We start from the raw sequence: 16,138 nt of genomic DNA on the forward strand, positions 1-16,138 counted from the left end.
ATCCTTGAATTTACCCAGCAGCCCCTGTGGTGCTTAAAGTGAAAGTAGTTTATCAGAAGCCGACAGTGTAATCTGATGTGCCCGTGTCCGAATCGATACTAAAGGTTATTGGTTATATGTAATAAAGATAAATATTTTTTAGCACTGTATCGGTTTGTCATAAAAGATAACTTTTCAGTTATCTGATTAATGGTTATCGAAGCTAACTTTTTGGTAAGCTGTGCCTACCAGTGATTTAACAGTTGAAAGGCTACGTGTTTCCAAAAAGTTCCAAGTTTGCTTTTAGCAGGAAAATGGCGAGTGAGGGAGAAGGAGAAAGAGGGAGGGAGAGGGAGCGTGCGTGAGAGACAGACAATGGGAGAGGACTTTTTATTTATTTATTTTTGTTCCAACACTTACTTTGACAATGTAAATGTATGTTTCAATTGCAATTTAATTGAGAGAAAGACATAGGGAGAGAGGACTTAAATACCGATCCAACCCGCGTCATTTTCTGATACCGGAGAAGAGCCACTGTGAATCCTCTCAACTGCTGTTGGTTGCTCTCTGCTTGTTTACTGCCGAGTGGGAGGAGGGGAGAGGGAGGTTTTTGGATTTGAAGCCGGGCTGTTTGAGAGAGCTCTCTTCTGCAGTGTTCTAACTGTGGCAGATTTCTGCCCAGCTGTCGGGTTCAAATTGTCTGTTCATCGAGCATGGGTTTTCCAAAAAATTTACTGAATTGTTGCTGAAAATGTGTGCTAAAAAGTTAGCCTCTTCACTGCCTCGAGGCTGTGAAATGCCAGCTCAGCGTGCAGCCGAGGAGGACAGCGAACAGAGATTCTGTCCGCTGAAAGGGAGAGAAACAGTGAGAGAGAAAGAAAAAGAGAGACGGAGGGAGAGAGAAAGTGAGAGAGAGGAAGAATTATGAAGTGCACTTGGAGGTCACAAAAATAACATATAGGCTAAGTATGGCCTGCAACTGCTAAGAAATTAAACACAGGCCAAACAAAGGAACCTTAAAAGGTCGCTGCCAATCCATGACGTTTTTACATATTCTTGAAGAATTAAAAAAAAAGCTTTTTCCACATGCTGTCTTTTGTTTTGTTTTGTTTTTTACCATAAAATTACATTGAACAAGGATTTAGACAATTCATCACCTATATGAGGCCTAGTTCAAAAATAATGAAACCAAGTGTGACACAACCATCACAATTTAAAAGTGGGCTTTTTTGTGAAATGTTATCATTTTAGGTATGGTTATATATCAGAGTTTCAATATTTCTATTGGTCTCGGTTCAGTCATTGCTAGATTTATCAGTACATATATACTATAATGTGCTAGAGTGTAACGCTTGCGACAACAGTTGGAGGTATCTTCTTTAGAAGCCTGAAACAAAGAAATTCTGTCCATTAGTTCCTGGTATTATTGAACAAGTAATATAATTATTCTATTGAAGCAGAGTAGGAGATATAGCCAAGGTTTTGACACAGATAAATCAAGGACTTATTCTTAGCGTTACGCTTGAGACAGTTTTACCTTGCTTTAGAAACATGTTTTTTTTCTAGGAAATGACATTTATGCCTTTACAAAAATGTATTACTGTGTCTTAGTATGAAGCACAAACAAACAAACTGACAAAATACAAGGTTATTTCTTTAATATTCAACTTTAAATGATGATAAATATCAATGTCACACAAAATTGATGAAAAAAGTGCTATTTTTTGGGTAAATTTCGTGCAAATCTCTGGAACGGTGTGGAATTTCTCCATGAAATTTTCAGTACCTGTCAAAGAGACTAAACTCACAGATAAATCTGGATGGTGCTAAATAAAATAATGGCTTGTTCATGACAAATGCAATGCAGATCAGCAGTTAGGCTTCATTATTTTTGAACTAGGCCATGAGAATTTGTATTTACCGCCTCCGAGCTTGACCTACTTTATCACTGCGACGGATATGACGTCATGTGGGTAAAGGTGTCAAAGTGAGGATCTGTTTACCAACATGGCAGACACAGACAGCGAAGACATAGTGAGCAATTATAGCAAAGGTTTAAGTGACATATCAATGTCACTTAAATCATATTGGAGGTGTCAAGGGAATGACGACAACAACGAAGGCGATGTCGAGGAGGATATAAGCCGCTTACAAAACACGGAATGGTTTGTTCACCCACCACCTTTTCTTATAAATGATCATTTATTGCTTCGTAATAGACAGTTCCACCTGCATTTTGATCACTTTGGACCTGGACTGCAGTGTGTTTGTGTCCGTCTTCACATGAGCACCTGAAAAAAAGAAAGAACATTGACATTTTTGTGTTTTCCGCATATACATATGCATGTAAACTGAACAGCCTGCTTTTTGTTGAGACTTCTGTTCATTCAAAGTAGGTTAGATGTGATACAGTTTCTGATTACATATGTACTGTATGTGTATTTTAGACATGAAAGTCATCCTTGCTAAAAAAAAGAAAAGAAAAAACTCAACGTGGCCCTAAAATGCCGTTGTAGTGAAAAGTCTCTTCTGTGCGGTGAAAAATTGACCTGACCCAACAAAAAATAAAATTTTTAGAGATTTTTTTTTTTTTTTTTTTTTTTTTTTTTTTTGCGTAAATAGGCCTGAAAATGGACCAGAGTGTATCTGAGATTTTATTTTTTTCCTGGGAGAGAAACACATCTATTTGTTAAAACCAAACACTCAAGTTACAAATCGGAAATTTGTGTTTGTTGGATCACAAAACGTGTGCAAATCAAGGACTATTAGATCACCCTCTGTGCATTTGCCGGTATTAATGAGACAAATTTAACTCCATAAATAAGTCTTTTCATTTAAAAAAGTAAAGGTTTGCATGTACACGCTGTCTTTTAAAGCAGACACACTGTTGATCATAATGCATTGCAGCAATGCATTATGGGAGTTTGGGGTTTGTTTTTTATTATTGTAGTACATGTTAGTTTAGGAGTGTTGTTAGTGTTATAGATTTGTTGTGTTTTTATAGTTCATAGTGCAGCAGATAAGATAAGTGGAGGTGATGGTCTAGTGGTTAAGGTGTTGGTCTTGAGTCCAGAAGATCATGGGTTCAAATCCCCGCCTGACTGGAAACTCACTAAGGGCCCTTGGGCAAGGCCTTTAATCCCCTATTGCTCCCGGTGTGTAGTGAGCACCTTGTATGGCAGCACCCTGACATCGGGGTGAATGTGAGGCATTATTGTAAAGCGCTTTGAGCGTCTGATACAGATGGAAAAGCGCTATATAAATGCAGTCCATTTAATTATAAGAGAATATTTAGAGCGGAATCCTGCAAATGGTGATAAAAGCTTCAAATTCATCAGAAATACTCCTCAGACAATCTGCTTTTGAAAAAACCGATTGGCCACTTGAATTTTCAGTTGGCATTCAGGTAGAGGTCAATTGAAGAACTACACAGGAGTCAAAATTAAAAGATGCTCCAATCATATTCAAACCTATGCCACATCACTTGCCTGATCATAAAGATTCCAAAAAGGTATGGTTTGGATGGTCTGTAACTGAATTTTATGGAGTTATGGGATAAAACAGCAAGAATGGTGACAAAGGTCAGTGTCGGTTTATACAGGGTTCAAAAGTTAAAGTTGCTCCAATTTTGGTAAAAAGTGATGCAAATTACTAGTTGGGTTAACACGGTTTTAAAAAGGAATAGTTTGGACCATGTATCATCCTTACTTAGCACATTACGGGGTAACATATGTCACATGTCATAGAATCCAATAGACATAGACCTTGTTTGACCTTTACTTTGGAGACCAAGCATTCAACACTGTCAAAACTATTCCATTTATTAATCCTATTAGATCAACCAATAATTTGCATAGGTTTTTACCAAAATTGGAACAACTTTAACTTTTGACCCTTGTACAAAATGAAACTGACCTTTGTCACCATTCTTGCTGTATGTTGAAACTAAATGCATTTTCTTTTTTCTTTTTAAGCTTTGGGTTTTTCCTGCTAGAAACTTTTTTTTAAGGTTTGATAATTAGATAGTAAGATTAGGCATCACCCATGTGAAGTGCCTTGAGGTGACTCATGATTTGGTGCTATATAAGTAAACTGAATTGAATACACTAAATGCACTATAAATGGAAACCTTTTACAATTTTATAAGATTTCAAATTTCCTGCACTCCAGGAACAAAACACAGTGTTAGCTTAGCACCCTGCCTGAAAGCGTGGACAGTAGAGCTCTGACATTGAGAAGAAAAGGTGTGGTATTTAGGTTTTAAAGTTTGCCTCCTTGTCGCATTGTGGCTGAGTGCTTGAATGAGAGTGAGGACGGGCAGAATGTCAGCATCAGTCGTTTTCCAAAGGACCCAAAATGACACACAATGTGGGAGAAATGTGTGCAGCAGATCCTGGCAAAGTGGTTAGCTAGAAAACTTTGAGGATTGCTTTGTGGAAGGGCTCATGCTTTGATGTAAAAAGAGAATGAATACGCCCTAAAGCCACGTTAAATCCAGAAGTACTTCCCATTATTATTTTTCCCAAGTGGGAGGAAAATGAGCATTCTAAGGATTATAATGAAATGTTAACAAAACGCCAGAGAGAAGCAGAGTGAAAAGTCATGAGTAACTGCTCTCCAGTTTCTGTATGGGATTTTTTTGTCGCTGATCTACCTTTTATGTGCTGTAGTAGTAGTAGTACTAGTATGTGTGATCTGTTAACAGAAACAAAAATGATTGAGATCAGATCCAGATACACATTATTTCTATTAGATGCACTACTTTTCAGCAGTACAAATCATAATGATAGTTATTGACACACACCCCTCTGCCTTACGGACATGCTGGGCTGTGACTGTTCAATAAAGAGAAGTTTCTGGGAGTTCTCAGCAGTATGACGCGGTGGGCTCAGTCAGATAATAATTCTGACAAGTATATACATATTGATAACGATCAGACTGCCCCAGCTGGGTGCATTTCATCCACAGGGGTGCTCTGCTGGGCAGGAGGTGCTCCTCTCTAAGGCAGCTGTATTGAAAATGCAAACCGGTGGCTGTGCCATCCAGGAGGAGAGCTGGAGACCGCCGGAGCATGCTGTTCAGGCAAGGGGAGCCCCGCTGTGAGGCACCCGCTTGGAACAGTACAGTCTGCACCCTCCCCATGCCCGTCGACCACCTGTTGCTTTCTACGTGAATGGTGTCATATATATTTGTGAAATAATGCTTGTACAGATGAGATTTATTTAAGGAATGCAGTTGGAAAATCCCCATTTTAAAAAACAATTAAATAAATAAAAAATTTGTGAGTACGTACAGTAAAAGGTAAAGGTTTGATATGTGGAGCAGACATTGTTTGAAGTTGCATTGTTCTGTGACTTAACCAAATTTGATCAGTTGTGTCCAAAATTGAATCATTTTATTGTTGCCTTACACACAACCCTTCCACAACATTTAATCCATACTGGCTCCAAGCTGTTTAAGATGTTCAAGGTCACTGAGGGTCAAAGGTTGTTTGACCAATAGAAAGGTGTATGGTGTCATGGTACACAAAAGTCACGGTTTGGTACATATTTGTGTTTAGATGTCACGATTTAGTACAGGAGCTTTCATCTGAGTAGCACAGAATTGCCATCAGACACTTGAGCTCTGTGAGACAGTGTAAATGTAAACTTTTTCATTAAATGATGAGTTGATTGTTCTATCTGTTATCTTTGTGGGACAATAATTGGAAAAAAACAAAACAATAAAACAGAGTTACACACAAAAAAATAATAGCAGTACCATTAAACACATCAAACATGCAACAAAAAGAAACTGTGTGACTGTGTAGAGTTCTCACAATGGTAGAAGCACAAAAGCCATGAAAAAATCAAATCAATTTTATTTATATAGCGCCAAATCACAACAAACAGTTGCCCCAAGGCGCTTTATATTGTAAGGCAAAGCCATACAATAATTACGGAAAAACCCCAACGGTCAAAACGACCCCCTGTGAGCAAGCACTTGGCGACAGTGGGAAGGAAAAACTCCCTTTTAACAGGAAGAAACCTCCAGTAGAACCAGGCTCAGGGAGGGGCAGTCTTCTACTGGGACTGGTTGGGGCTGAGGGAGAGAACCAGGAAAAAGACATGCTGTGGAGGGGAGCAGAGATCAATCACTAATGATTAAATGCAGAGTGGTGCATACAGAGCAAAAAGAGAACAAAACACTCAGTGCATCATGGGAACCCCCCAGCAGTCTAAGTCTATAGCAGCATAACTAAGGGATGGTTCAGGGTCACCTGATCCAGCCCTAACTATAAGCTTTAGCAAAAAGGAAAGTTTTAGCCTAATCTTAAAAGTAGAGAGGGTGTCTGTCTCCCTGATCCAAATTGGGAGCTGGTTCCACAGGAGAGGAGCCTGAAAGCTGAAGGCTCTGCCTCCCATTCTACTGTTACAAACCCTAGGAACTACAAGTCAGCCTGTAGTCTGAATAAAATGTCTAAATAAAAAAGTAAACAAGTGCTTTGGATTGAGACGCTGCCAGTGGGATCTGAAATTGCATGCATGATGGATCAAAACAGTGGATCACATGTGACTTCATTTCGCTGCACCTATCAAAATCAGACAAGTTCTCATTTGAATGCCTAGTGGTCATAATGACTGAACTAGGCCAGTAGCATCAGGCATAAGGGTGTAATGGCACATGTACGTGGTGTGTCCATAAAGTAACGGTCCTTTTTATTTTTTTTAAAAACTATATGGATTTCATTCATATGTTTTTACATCAGACATGCTTGAACCCTCGTGCGCATCCGTGAGCTTTTCCACGCCTGTCGGTGACGTCATTTGCCTGTAAGCACGCCTTGTGGAAGGAGTGGTCCCGCCCCCTCGTCGGATTTTCATTGTCTGGAAATGGCGGAATGAAAAGGACTTTTTTTCCATCAGAATTTTTTCAGAAGCTGTTAGAGACTGGCACCTGGAAACCATTCGAAAAAGTTATCTGGCTTTTGGTGAAAATTTTACGGGCTTCACAGAGAATAAGGACTTTAACTACAGCTTTAAGGACCCCTTTAAGGACGGTCTGTGCGCCGCGCTCCGAGCTGCGACGTCGCGGCACAAACCACTGGATCATTTCTAAGCTGATGGCTCTGTGGATACGAGACCGTCGTGTGCTCTTTCTCTGGTTATCACAAAAGTTGGACATCAGCCATTTTCCGGCAGATTTCACTTTTAACAAGAGATTTTGTCATGGAAAGCCGCGCGGAGGCTTCACGTGTCACGACCGATTCGCTGATGAAGCGAGACAAAGGAACACCTCCGTTTCAGAGTGTTAGAGGACAAATTTGGACATGTCCAGTTCTCTTATATTCTCTTATATACTCACTCGACTGGTAAGCACTGAAAGCCGAAAAACTCACGCATGCGCACGAGGGTTCAAGCATGTCTTACGTAAAAACATATGAATGAAATCCATATAGTTTTTAAAAAAAATAAAAAGGACCGTTACTTTATGGACACACCACGTATTTGTATTGAACCGTTTCGGTACGGGACGTTCAGTTTGGTACAGGGCTGTTCACGGGTGAGTTCGCGTTGCGTGTGTTTACATTCAGTGTTGCCAACTTGGCAACTTTCTCGCTAAATCTGGCTACTTTCCAAACCCTCTTGACAACTTATGTTCTCAACAGCAACTAACAACAAACCTAACTACTGTTCCTAGTGTTACCGGAGACTTCTCTGATGTTTAGCAACTGAAAGTGGAAGTCTCTGTTGTCACCGAGCGGTAGCGGGTATCCCCCTCCTCCGCTGACCGCTGCAGCCTGTAAAGCACTGAGTGGAGGGATATCTAGATTTCCAAACACAGGATAAGATGTTAATCTCCTTTGTGCAAGCACGTACAGAAGTTGGTGAATGGTTTAAATTTTGGGACGCGTCATCGTTAGTGCTCCCCCAGCTCATAGGGTGTTTTGGCCTTTCACACTATACACTGTCACCGGAGGCGGCCAGCTACACGGTGATCAGACCTGAGCTTGTGTCCCATGCCCAATTGATCACTAGTCACCTTGGTGTTGAAAAGTGAATATCTTGTGGGACTATGCAAGGAATGGTTATCCATGTCCCTACGTCACACCTAAGATGACCGCATACCTCCCAGCTTACTACTTGGGGGCCCAGCTAGGGCATCCCTCTTAATCCAGAGCCACTGGCTGCTCCTCTCCGCTGCCTCTGATGTGGTCTTGATGGCTGCGCGTTGGCTCTTGCCCCTAACTACCAGGGGCAAGAGCTCCCAGGGACTCTGTAATCCTTTTCACTTGGACTCGCTCAGCCTACTGACCTCATTTGCTGCGCTGTGATTAAATAGTCCCCAGACTTTGAGAAGCCCTGGCCTTGAGAAGTAATTTTATTTTAATGAGTGATGGCCAGTTTTAATGGCAAAATAAATAAACAAACCAAGAATGAAGTTTGTTTGTGGTTCTAAATATTTTTAAGGTGGTTTTACTCACTTTTTTGCCTCTCCCACAATGTCTTCATTTTCAAAACTTTATTTAAAAAGATATATTAACAAACATTAAACAAACAGTTAATAGAAAGAGATGGAAAATAAATTGTACAAAAGTAAAGTGATACTTTAACTTTAATTGTCTTTAAAAATTCCTTATAGAGTGTGACAGTTCTGGACAAGTTAATTTTTCTGGCAAAAAATGAAGGTTGAATAAAATTGAACAGGGCTTCATGCTGGAACCACTGTGCTGTGCTTTACTTGTGGATAGTTTTTGTTAAAAGCTGTTTACTAGGAATTTGTTTTTTAGAATATTTCATACATTTGTTGTTTATTTGAGAACATTTTATTTAACTTATTACCATGCAGCATTTTGTGGGACTATGCCCACCACTGCCTAACCTGCATGTATTTGGATGTGGGAGGAAGCCGGAGCACCTGGAGTGAACCCACATAAACACAGGGAGAACATGCAAACTCCATACAGAAAGACCCCAGGTGGGAAGCAATCCAACAACCTTTTTGTTGTGATGCAGCAGTGCTAACCACTAAACCACCATGCTGCCCAAAGTTATTATTTATAGTGCCAAATAATCAGCTGTGTTTTTAATATTTTTTATTTTATTATGCATCCCCACAGTCGTCACACATTTTAAAATATCTGACAAAGCAAATAAAACATAACTCTGACTGAATGAGAAAGATATTTTGGGATTATTTCTGTATTCCACCTTTAATTTTATGTAGGGCTGCATTTGTCGAATATTTTTGTAATTGAGTATTCTGTTGATTATTTTATTGATTTAATTGAGTAAGCAGATAAAAAGTACTTATTTGCATTTTTAAACAACATCAGTAGTGGAAGGGCTCTCCCTAAGTAATGGCACAATGTTGCTGTGCCATTATTCAGATCTTTTAAGTTTAGGGTGTTCCCTCTGATTTCCCGGGTAGTTTTTTTTTCATGCTGTTATGAGTTTTGGAGCTTTCCCGGACCGTAAACACAGGTGGTCTGTGAAATCCTCAGTCTGTGAACAGGCTGCATGTGAGCGTGATTGCAGCCTGTCAGTAATGACTGTGGAGTGCAACTTTTCTACAAAAGCCACTTTCATAAATCAGCTGTGCACCCTGTTGATGAAAACGCTTATTAAATGAGTGCCGAACTCTTTACTCAACTTGCCAGCGAGCAATGCTCACACGTTTATTCTGCAAGAGACAAATGTGGGTATTACAGCACCGAATGCCGTGTAATTATGTACAATAGCTACACAGTGACCCATTAACAGATATTTATCAGTAACATGTACTACAACTATAATCCTATATGCCCCCCCAAGTCTTTGGAATGATATGGCAAAGACTGATATTCAAAGCACAATCACCAGTAATCATAAAATGAGTGTATCAAACTTAAAGGAAAAAGGACAATGGATAATGAAGGGTCACAGGGATAGACTACCCTCTTCCCAAGCATCACAGCGGCCTCCATATAAGCTAAGGGGGAGGCGGCAGGCCATGGCAGGTACGACGCCCAGCATCAGTGGTCGCCCGACAGTTGCTGTGAGGGAATGCCACAGAGAGGCGGTGTCGGACGCGCCAATCACTGAGGAAGTGTTCTGTCGAGAGTGCCGTGGATTCTGGTCCACCATCAGACGACAATTCCTCCACAATTCCATAGGTGACAAACGTGCGACGAAGGGCCGTGATCAAGCCCGATGCTCCGTTGGCACTTTCCTCCACCATTGGCCAGTTGCTGTAGCGATCAACGATGACGAGGAAGTGTCTGCCCTGGTATGAGAAGTAATCAGCTGCAACACATTGGAACGGGTACGCAGGCAGTAAAGGGGGTGTGGGAGGGGCACTGGGCTGAGAGGGAGCCATGCGGTTGCAGGCAGTGCATCGTTCTCGTAGCTCTGTGATAGCAGGGGTCATACCTGGCCAGAAGAAGGACGACTCTGCCCTGGAGCACATCTGGGTGATGCCTTGATGGGCTGAGTGGAGGGCCTCAAGCACCCTATTACGCAGGGACGCCGGGATGATGACTCTGTCACGGTAGAGGGCGACACCGTCAAAACTGCTCAGATATTCCCTATATTGATGGTATGGTCTGAGTGCTGGGGGGAGGCATGCCTTAAGCTCTGGGAAGCCGTCCTCGATGAGGTTCAGCAATTCCACCATGGTGGGATCACTTGAGGTGGCCAGGCGGACGTCATCCCATGAAACTGATTTGATCACTGAGTTATCAGTGGAGTCGTATGAACATACCTCAGTGATCATCGTGTCAGTGCAACATAGACGGGCCAGGACATTGGGGGGTAGGGTTGGTGTGATGCACAAAGCAGACAAGTCATCAGGTAGCTCCAAGCGTGATGGTTTCCCCACCGGGTGTCTGGAGAGGGCATCTGTAGCAGCATGCCGGGCTCCAGGGATGTGAACAACACGAAAGCGGTAGCAACTGTGCGTTGTGGTTTGTCTGATTTCTTTGGGCACACCACCATCTGATGACACCATGTTACAGGCGTCCCCACCGGTACAGGTTCAATGACTCCGAGACGGACGTCTTGATCAAGGGCTGCCTTGACCTCTTCCTGCCAGTGTATTGGGACCGGGATGGGGGTATGGTGGGCCACTGGTGTGGCATCAGGATCTATCATGAGGTGCATGGGGGGACCTGACATCATGGGGAGGGGCTGATGTTGACAGATATTGAATGTGCTTGATGCATAGTAGTCCAGCAGCCACTTCCCCAATCTATCGCGATTCTCCTCAGTGGCAGGGAATGGAAGAGATGTAGGGCGTGGAGGTGGAGCCTGTCGTCAAGGGCAATCACACAGGAGTTTTTCGTCGAGCAGTACCGTGGAATTGTGTGAAGTGGGTTCGGTATTAGTAGTGAGTGAGTGTGCTGCACCAACAGTTGGGAAACTGGAGGGGATGATTCCAAGCGCAACACAGGCCTGTTTGGATAGGAAGAATCTGTCAGTTGATGGTGTGATATAAACAAGCTGATGGGTAGTGCGCGGATCACCGGCTGGGGATGTGCCTGATATGCGGAGGGGTATAGCTCTCAGTATGTTGATGGATTGGCTGTTGGCGGCAGACATTTTCATTGTAGTGGGGATCAGATGTCGGGACTGCAACCCGAGCTTCAACAGGACTGACTCACCAGCGAGGCAGGACTGGCACCCTGTGTCAGCTATAACGGGGACAGTGACTGGCGTGGAGGGGCTAAGGAATGTGGGCACAAGGCCAATATCACTAGTGTCCGAAGGGACTGCCTGCACAGAGACCTCTATGAAGGGCTGGGGGTCGGATGTATGCCTTTCCCATGCCTCACACAGGTCATTAAACACGTGATGTTCCAGTTAGTTTGGGTCACCGTGGGGTCATCGGGGGGCTGGCGGGCAGCACTGTCTGAGGAGAGGACCTCAAAGGAGCACAAGGTTTCAAACACTGCTGTGGCACCGCCTGGGGCTGGGGTGGACTCAGATGTCTTCTGCCGCTGTGAGCGGCGACAGACACTCATGGTGGTACAGTAGGCCGCACTTGGCGCATGTGTGATTATAGGCAGGGCATGCCTTCATGCGTTCCTTCCTATTGCCAGAATGACCTTGCCTGCCACAATACTCGCACGAGGGGTTGCCCTGGTTGAGGTGGGGGGTGCTGCTACTCCTGGTCTGTAAATGCGATCTCTCCTGACACCTGTAGGAGCTGGTGGCTGCTGCAGTAACTGTGTCACCACCAAGGAAGAGGCGCCCGGCCGAGCGCTTGCCACTTTCCTTGGCCTCGATTGCTTGAATAGTGTCCTCCAATGTTGATTTCTTATTAGATTGGCCAAGGATGTCTAGACAGATTTCATCATCACAGATTCCACGTATCAGTGCATCCCGTATCATATCATCACTATAGTCCATATCCTGTGCGCAGCAAGGTTTCGGGCATGTAATTAAGAAATTGCATACACTAGCCTGTCCTCTCAAGCGGGCAGCGAATGCTCTAACAGTTTCATCCCTGTCCTGTCGCATGTTATGAAGTTGGACACGAGCTACCATGATGTTCTCTTGGCGGACAGCAAGCATTTTCATGTTTTGAAGGACTGTGGCTTCGGCACTGCTTGAGAGAGAGCCGAATGTGCGGGTGAGGTCTTTCCTCAGCAAGTCATCGCAACATTCCAGGAGCTGGTAAACGATATCCTGTCCAGTAAGGTGTGTGGCCGCTTTATAGTCATTCCACCGTTGCAGGAAGTAGGACCATTCCTTGCTAGAGCCAGCCGCCGAGACAGTGGGCCGTTTCACCTTCTCCGCAGAGGCCGTAATGGTAGTAGCTGTGTTGGGTGGAGGGTGGGCTGTGCTGGCGTGTATATCCAGGAGGCGGATGAGAACTTCTGGAGGAGTTGAGCTGGGCCAGCTGACGCCGCAGCCTGGTGCAGGGCAATGGATGTTGGCCATCGTGGGTGAAACGTGTGAGCATAAATGAGTGCCGAACTCTTTATTCAAGTTGCCAGCGAGCAATGCTCACACGTTTATTCTGCAAGAGACAAATGTGGGTGTTACAACACAGAATGCCGTGTAATTATGTACAATAGCTACACAGTGACCCATTAACAGATATTTATCAGTAACATGTACTACAACTATAATCCTATACTTATCAAATCCGAATTAAGGCACTTTTGAATAGTCAACATGATTTATTTAAAATGTGCATCCTTTCGCTTTGACTTTAGAGGTGGAACACAGCCAGTAGACCAAACTTTTTTTTTTCTTTTTTTTTTAAATATACAAACACACTGCTTCACTTTAAATGTGCAGTAAGTCTGTTTCAGATGACCAGCGGGGACCCTCTTCTTCTTAAGGCTTTATTTTACTCTGTGTGGCTTTCTAAAGTTGTAGCATTGGCTGCTATGTTGATTAGCACTCACAATGGTTATGCACATGCTCCATGTCTTTTTTTTTTTTTTTTTGTGGGATCATTACAGCGCCACATACAGGCCTGGCATCTATACTACAGTGTTAAATGAAGCCTCGAAGCAAAGAATTTGCCTCAACATTTTTTTGTAATTGAATTATTCTAGTTAGTTGGATTAATCGTTTCAGCCCTCATTTAATGTTGTAGTGTCTCATGAGCAGTAATTTCACAGTTTTTCCCCTACAATTAGCTGGGGATTGGTGGTAATTTAGAATATATTTTGAGGTCTTCGTCCTCAGAGGTTGTAGTACATCGTACCATGGAATTACGAGGGCTGTCAATAAAGTATAGGTCCTTTTTATTTTTTTCAAAAACTATATGGATTTCATTCATATGTTTTTACGTCAGACATGCTTGAACCCTCGTGCGCATGCGTGAGTTTTTCCATGCCTGTCGGTGACGTCATTCGCCTGTGAGCACTCCTTGTGGGAGGAGTCGTCCAGCCCCTCGTCGGAATTCCTTTGTCTGAGAAGTTGCTGAGAGACTGGTGCTTTGTTTGATCAAAATTTTTTCTAAACCTGTGAGACACATCGAAGTGGACACGATTCGAAAAATTAAGCTGGTTTTCTGTGAAAATTTTAACGGCTGATGAGAGATTTTGAGGTGATACTGTCGCTTTAAGGACTTCCCACGGTGCGAGATGTCACGCAGCGCTCTCAGGCGCCGTCGTCAGCCTGTTTCAAGCTGAAACCTCCACATTTCAGGCTCTATTGATCCAGGACATCGTGAGAGAACAGAGAAGTTTCAGAAGAAGTCGGTTTCAGCATTTTATCCGGATATTCCACTGTTAAAGGAGATTTTTTTTTAATGAAAGACGTGCAGACGGGTCCGCGCGTCAGGACGCAGCCGGCGCGGTGCGGTGGCACAGGAAAAACACCTCCGTGTTGATAACCATTTGTAAAATCCAGGCGGCTTTTGATGGCTTTCAGTGGAGTGAGTATATGAGAAATTGTTTAACAGCTGGACATGTTCCAACTTGTCCTTAAGGCTTCCAACAGAGGTGTTTTTCCTGTGGCGGAGCGTCGCAGCGGCTGCGAGCCGACGCTGCAATCCGCCCGCACGTCTTTCATTAAAAAAAATCTCCTTTAACAGTGGAATATCCGGATAAAATGCTGAAACCGACTTCTTCTGAAACTTCTCTGTTCTCTCACGACGTCCTGGATCAAGAGCCTGAAATGTGGAGGTTTTCAGCTTGAAACAGGCTGAGGACGGCGCCTGAGAGCGCTGCGCGATGTCTCGCACCGTGGGAAGTCCTTAAAGCGACAGTATCACCTCAAAATCTCTCATCAGCCGTTAAAATTTTCACCGAAAACCAGCTTAATTTTTCGAACCGTGTCCACTTCGATGTGCCTCACAGGTTTAGAAAAAATTTTGATCAAACAAAGCACCAGTCTCTCAGCAACCTCTCAGACAAAGAAATTCCGACGAGGGGCTGGACGACTCCTCCCACACAGGCGAATGACGTCACCGACAGGCGTGGAAAAACTCACGCATGCGCACGAGGGTTCAAGCATGTCTGACGTAAAAACATATGAATGAAATCCATATAGTTTTTGAAAAAATAAAAAGGACCTATACTTTATTGACAGACCTCGTATACACAGCTAAGCTGCCCAAAGCCAGACCCATATGTACAGGATCAGACCAAAGAAAGCTGATGCAGATGAAGTCTAAAATGGTCAGTAGTGACTGTATAATTTAGACTGTCAAGCCTCTTTAACTTGGACTGACGTGCTGTGATTATTGGTTAAACAAGGATTGGTACAGTTGTGCTGTACCAGTTGTGCTATGTGTGACACTGGATTATCAGCTGTGAAAGGATCAGCACTCTGTGTTTTTCCTGAGGTCAGCAGATGATCAAAGTAATTTTGTGTATGTAAAGAGAGATGCTTAAAGTAGACCTGCATTGAAATAAATGTGGTCAGATTTCAGAAAGAAATAGCTGATATGTATTTATAAGACCCTTGTGAATGCAGTAAAGTAAATCTGTAAGTCTTCTCCGTGACGTCTCGGCAGCGTCCATGATGAGAGGGACAGTTTTGCGGAGGGCTAAATGTTAGCTGTAAATTTGTCATTTTTAAATGAAGATTTCTCTGTTGAATGACAGATCTGGGCTTCCAGATTTACTTTACTACATTCAGAAGGATCTTATGTGTAAATGTGTCATTTTTTGGTCCAAAGATCTGACTGCATTTATTTCAATGCAGGTCTACTTTAAGCATGAACAGAATTTGACCGGTGTATTGCCTTTAGTAAAGTGCAACATGTGCAGCAGGGCTGTCATACACTGAGTCTGGACAACAAAACACATTTCTGGTGTGACACACTGACACACATCTAACAGAGGAGGCCTATGAAGACACTATGCTCCACGTTCAGTCAGCATTTATTCCTCACCACCCTTACACACACACGCAACCCAGCTGTACATACACAAAGATAAATTCACTTCCTGAACCCCTGGAGTTGTTGGCCAGTCCAGAGAGTTTGTGCTCTCCTCTCCACTCTGTTAGCAGGGTGTTCTCCAATCAGCACATTCCTCTTTCTCCAGGCATAAACGGGGAGATGATTTTGGCAGTACGCACACAGGGTGGGGTAAAGTTTATATCCTGTCCTCTGACATCCGATTACATAGACACAGCCACTGTATGCTTTTGCTGATCTCACACTCAAAACACCACATTCCTGCTCTCAAAACATCCAGCTTTTCTCCTGTTTTGAACAGTCTGTCACAGTG

The 16,138-nt window shown here is 43.2% G+C and overlaps 1 protein-coding gene across 1 annotated transcript in view; it reads left to right on the forward strand.

The window, feature by feature from the left end:
* Positions 1-16,138, forward strand: part of dip2ba (disco-interacting protein 2 homolog Ba) — a 197,347-nt gene that overhangs the window by 76,078 nt on the left and 105,131 nt on the right.

The sequence above is a fragment of the Thalassophryne amazonica genome, chromosome 6 (genome assembly GCF_902500255.1).
Source record: "Thalassophryne amazonica chromosome 6, fThaAma1.1, whole genome shotgun sequence".
Lineage (NCBI taxonomy): Eukaryota > Metazoa > Chordata > Actinopteri > Batrachoidiformes > Batrachoididae > Thalassophryne > Thalassophryne amazonica.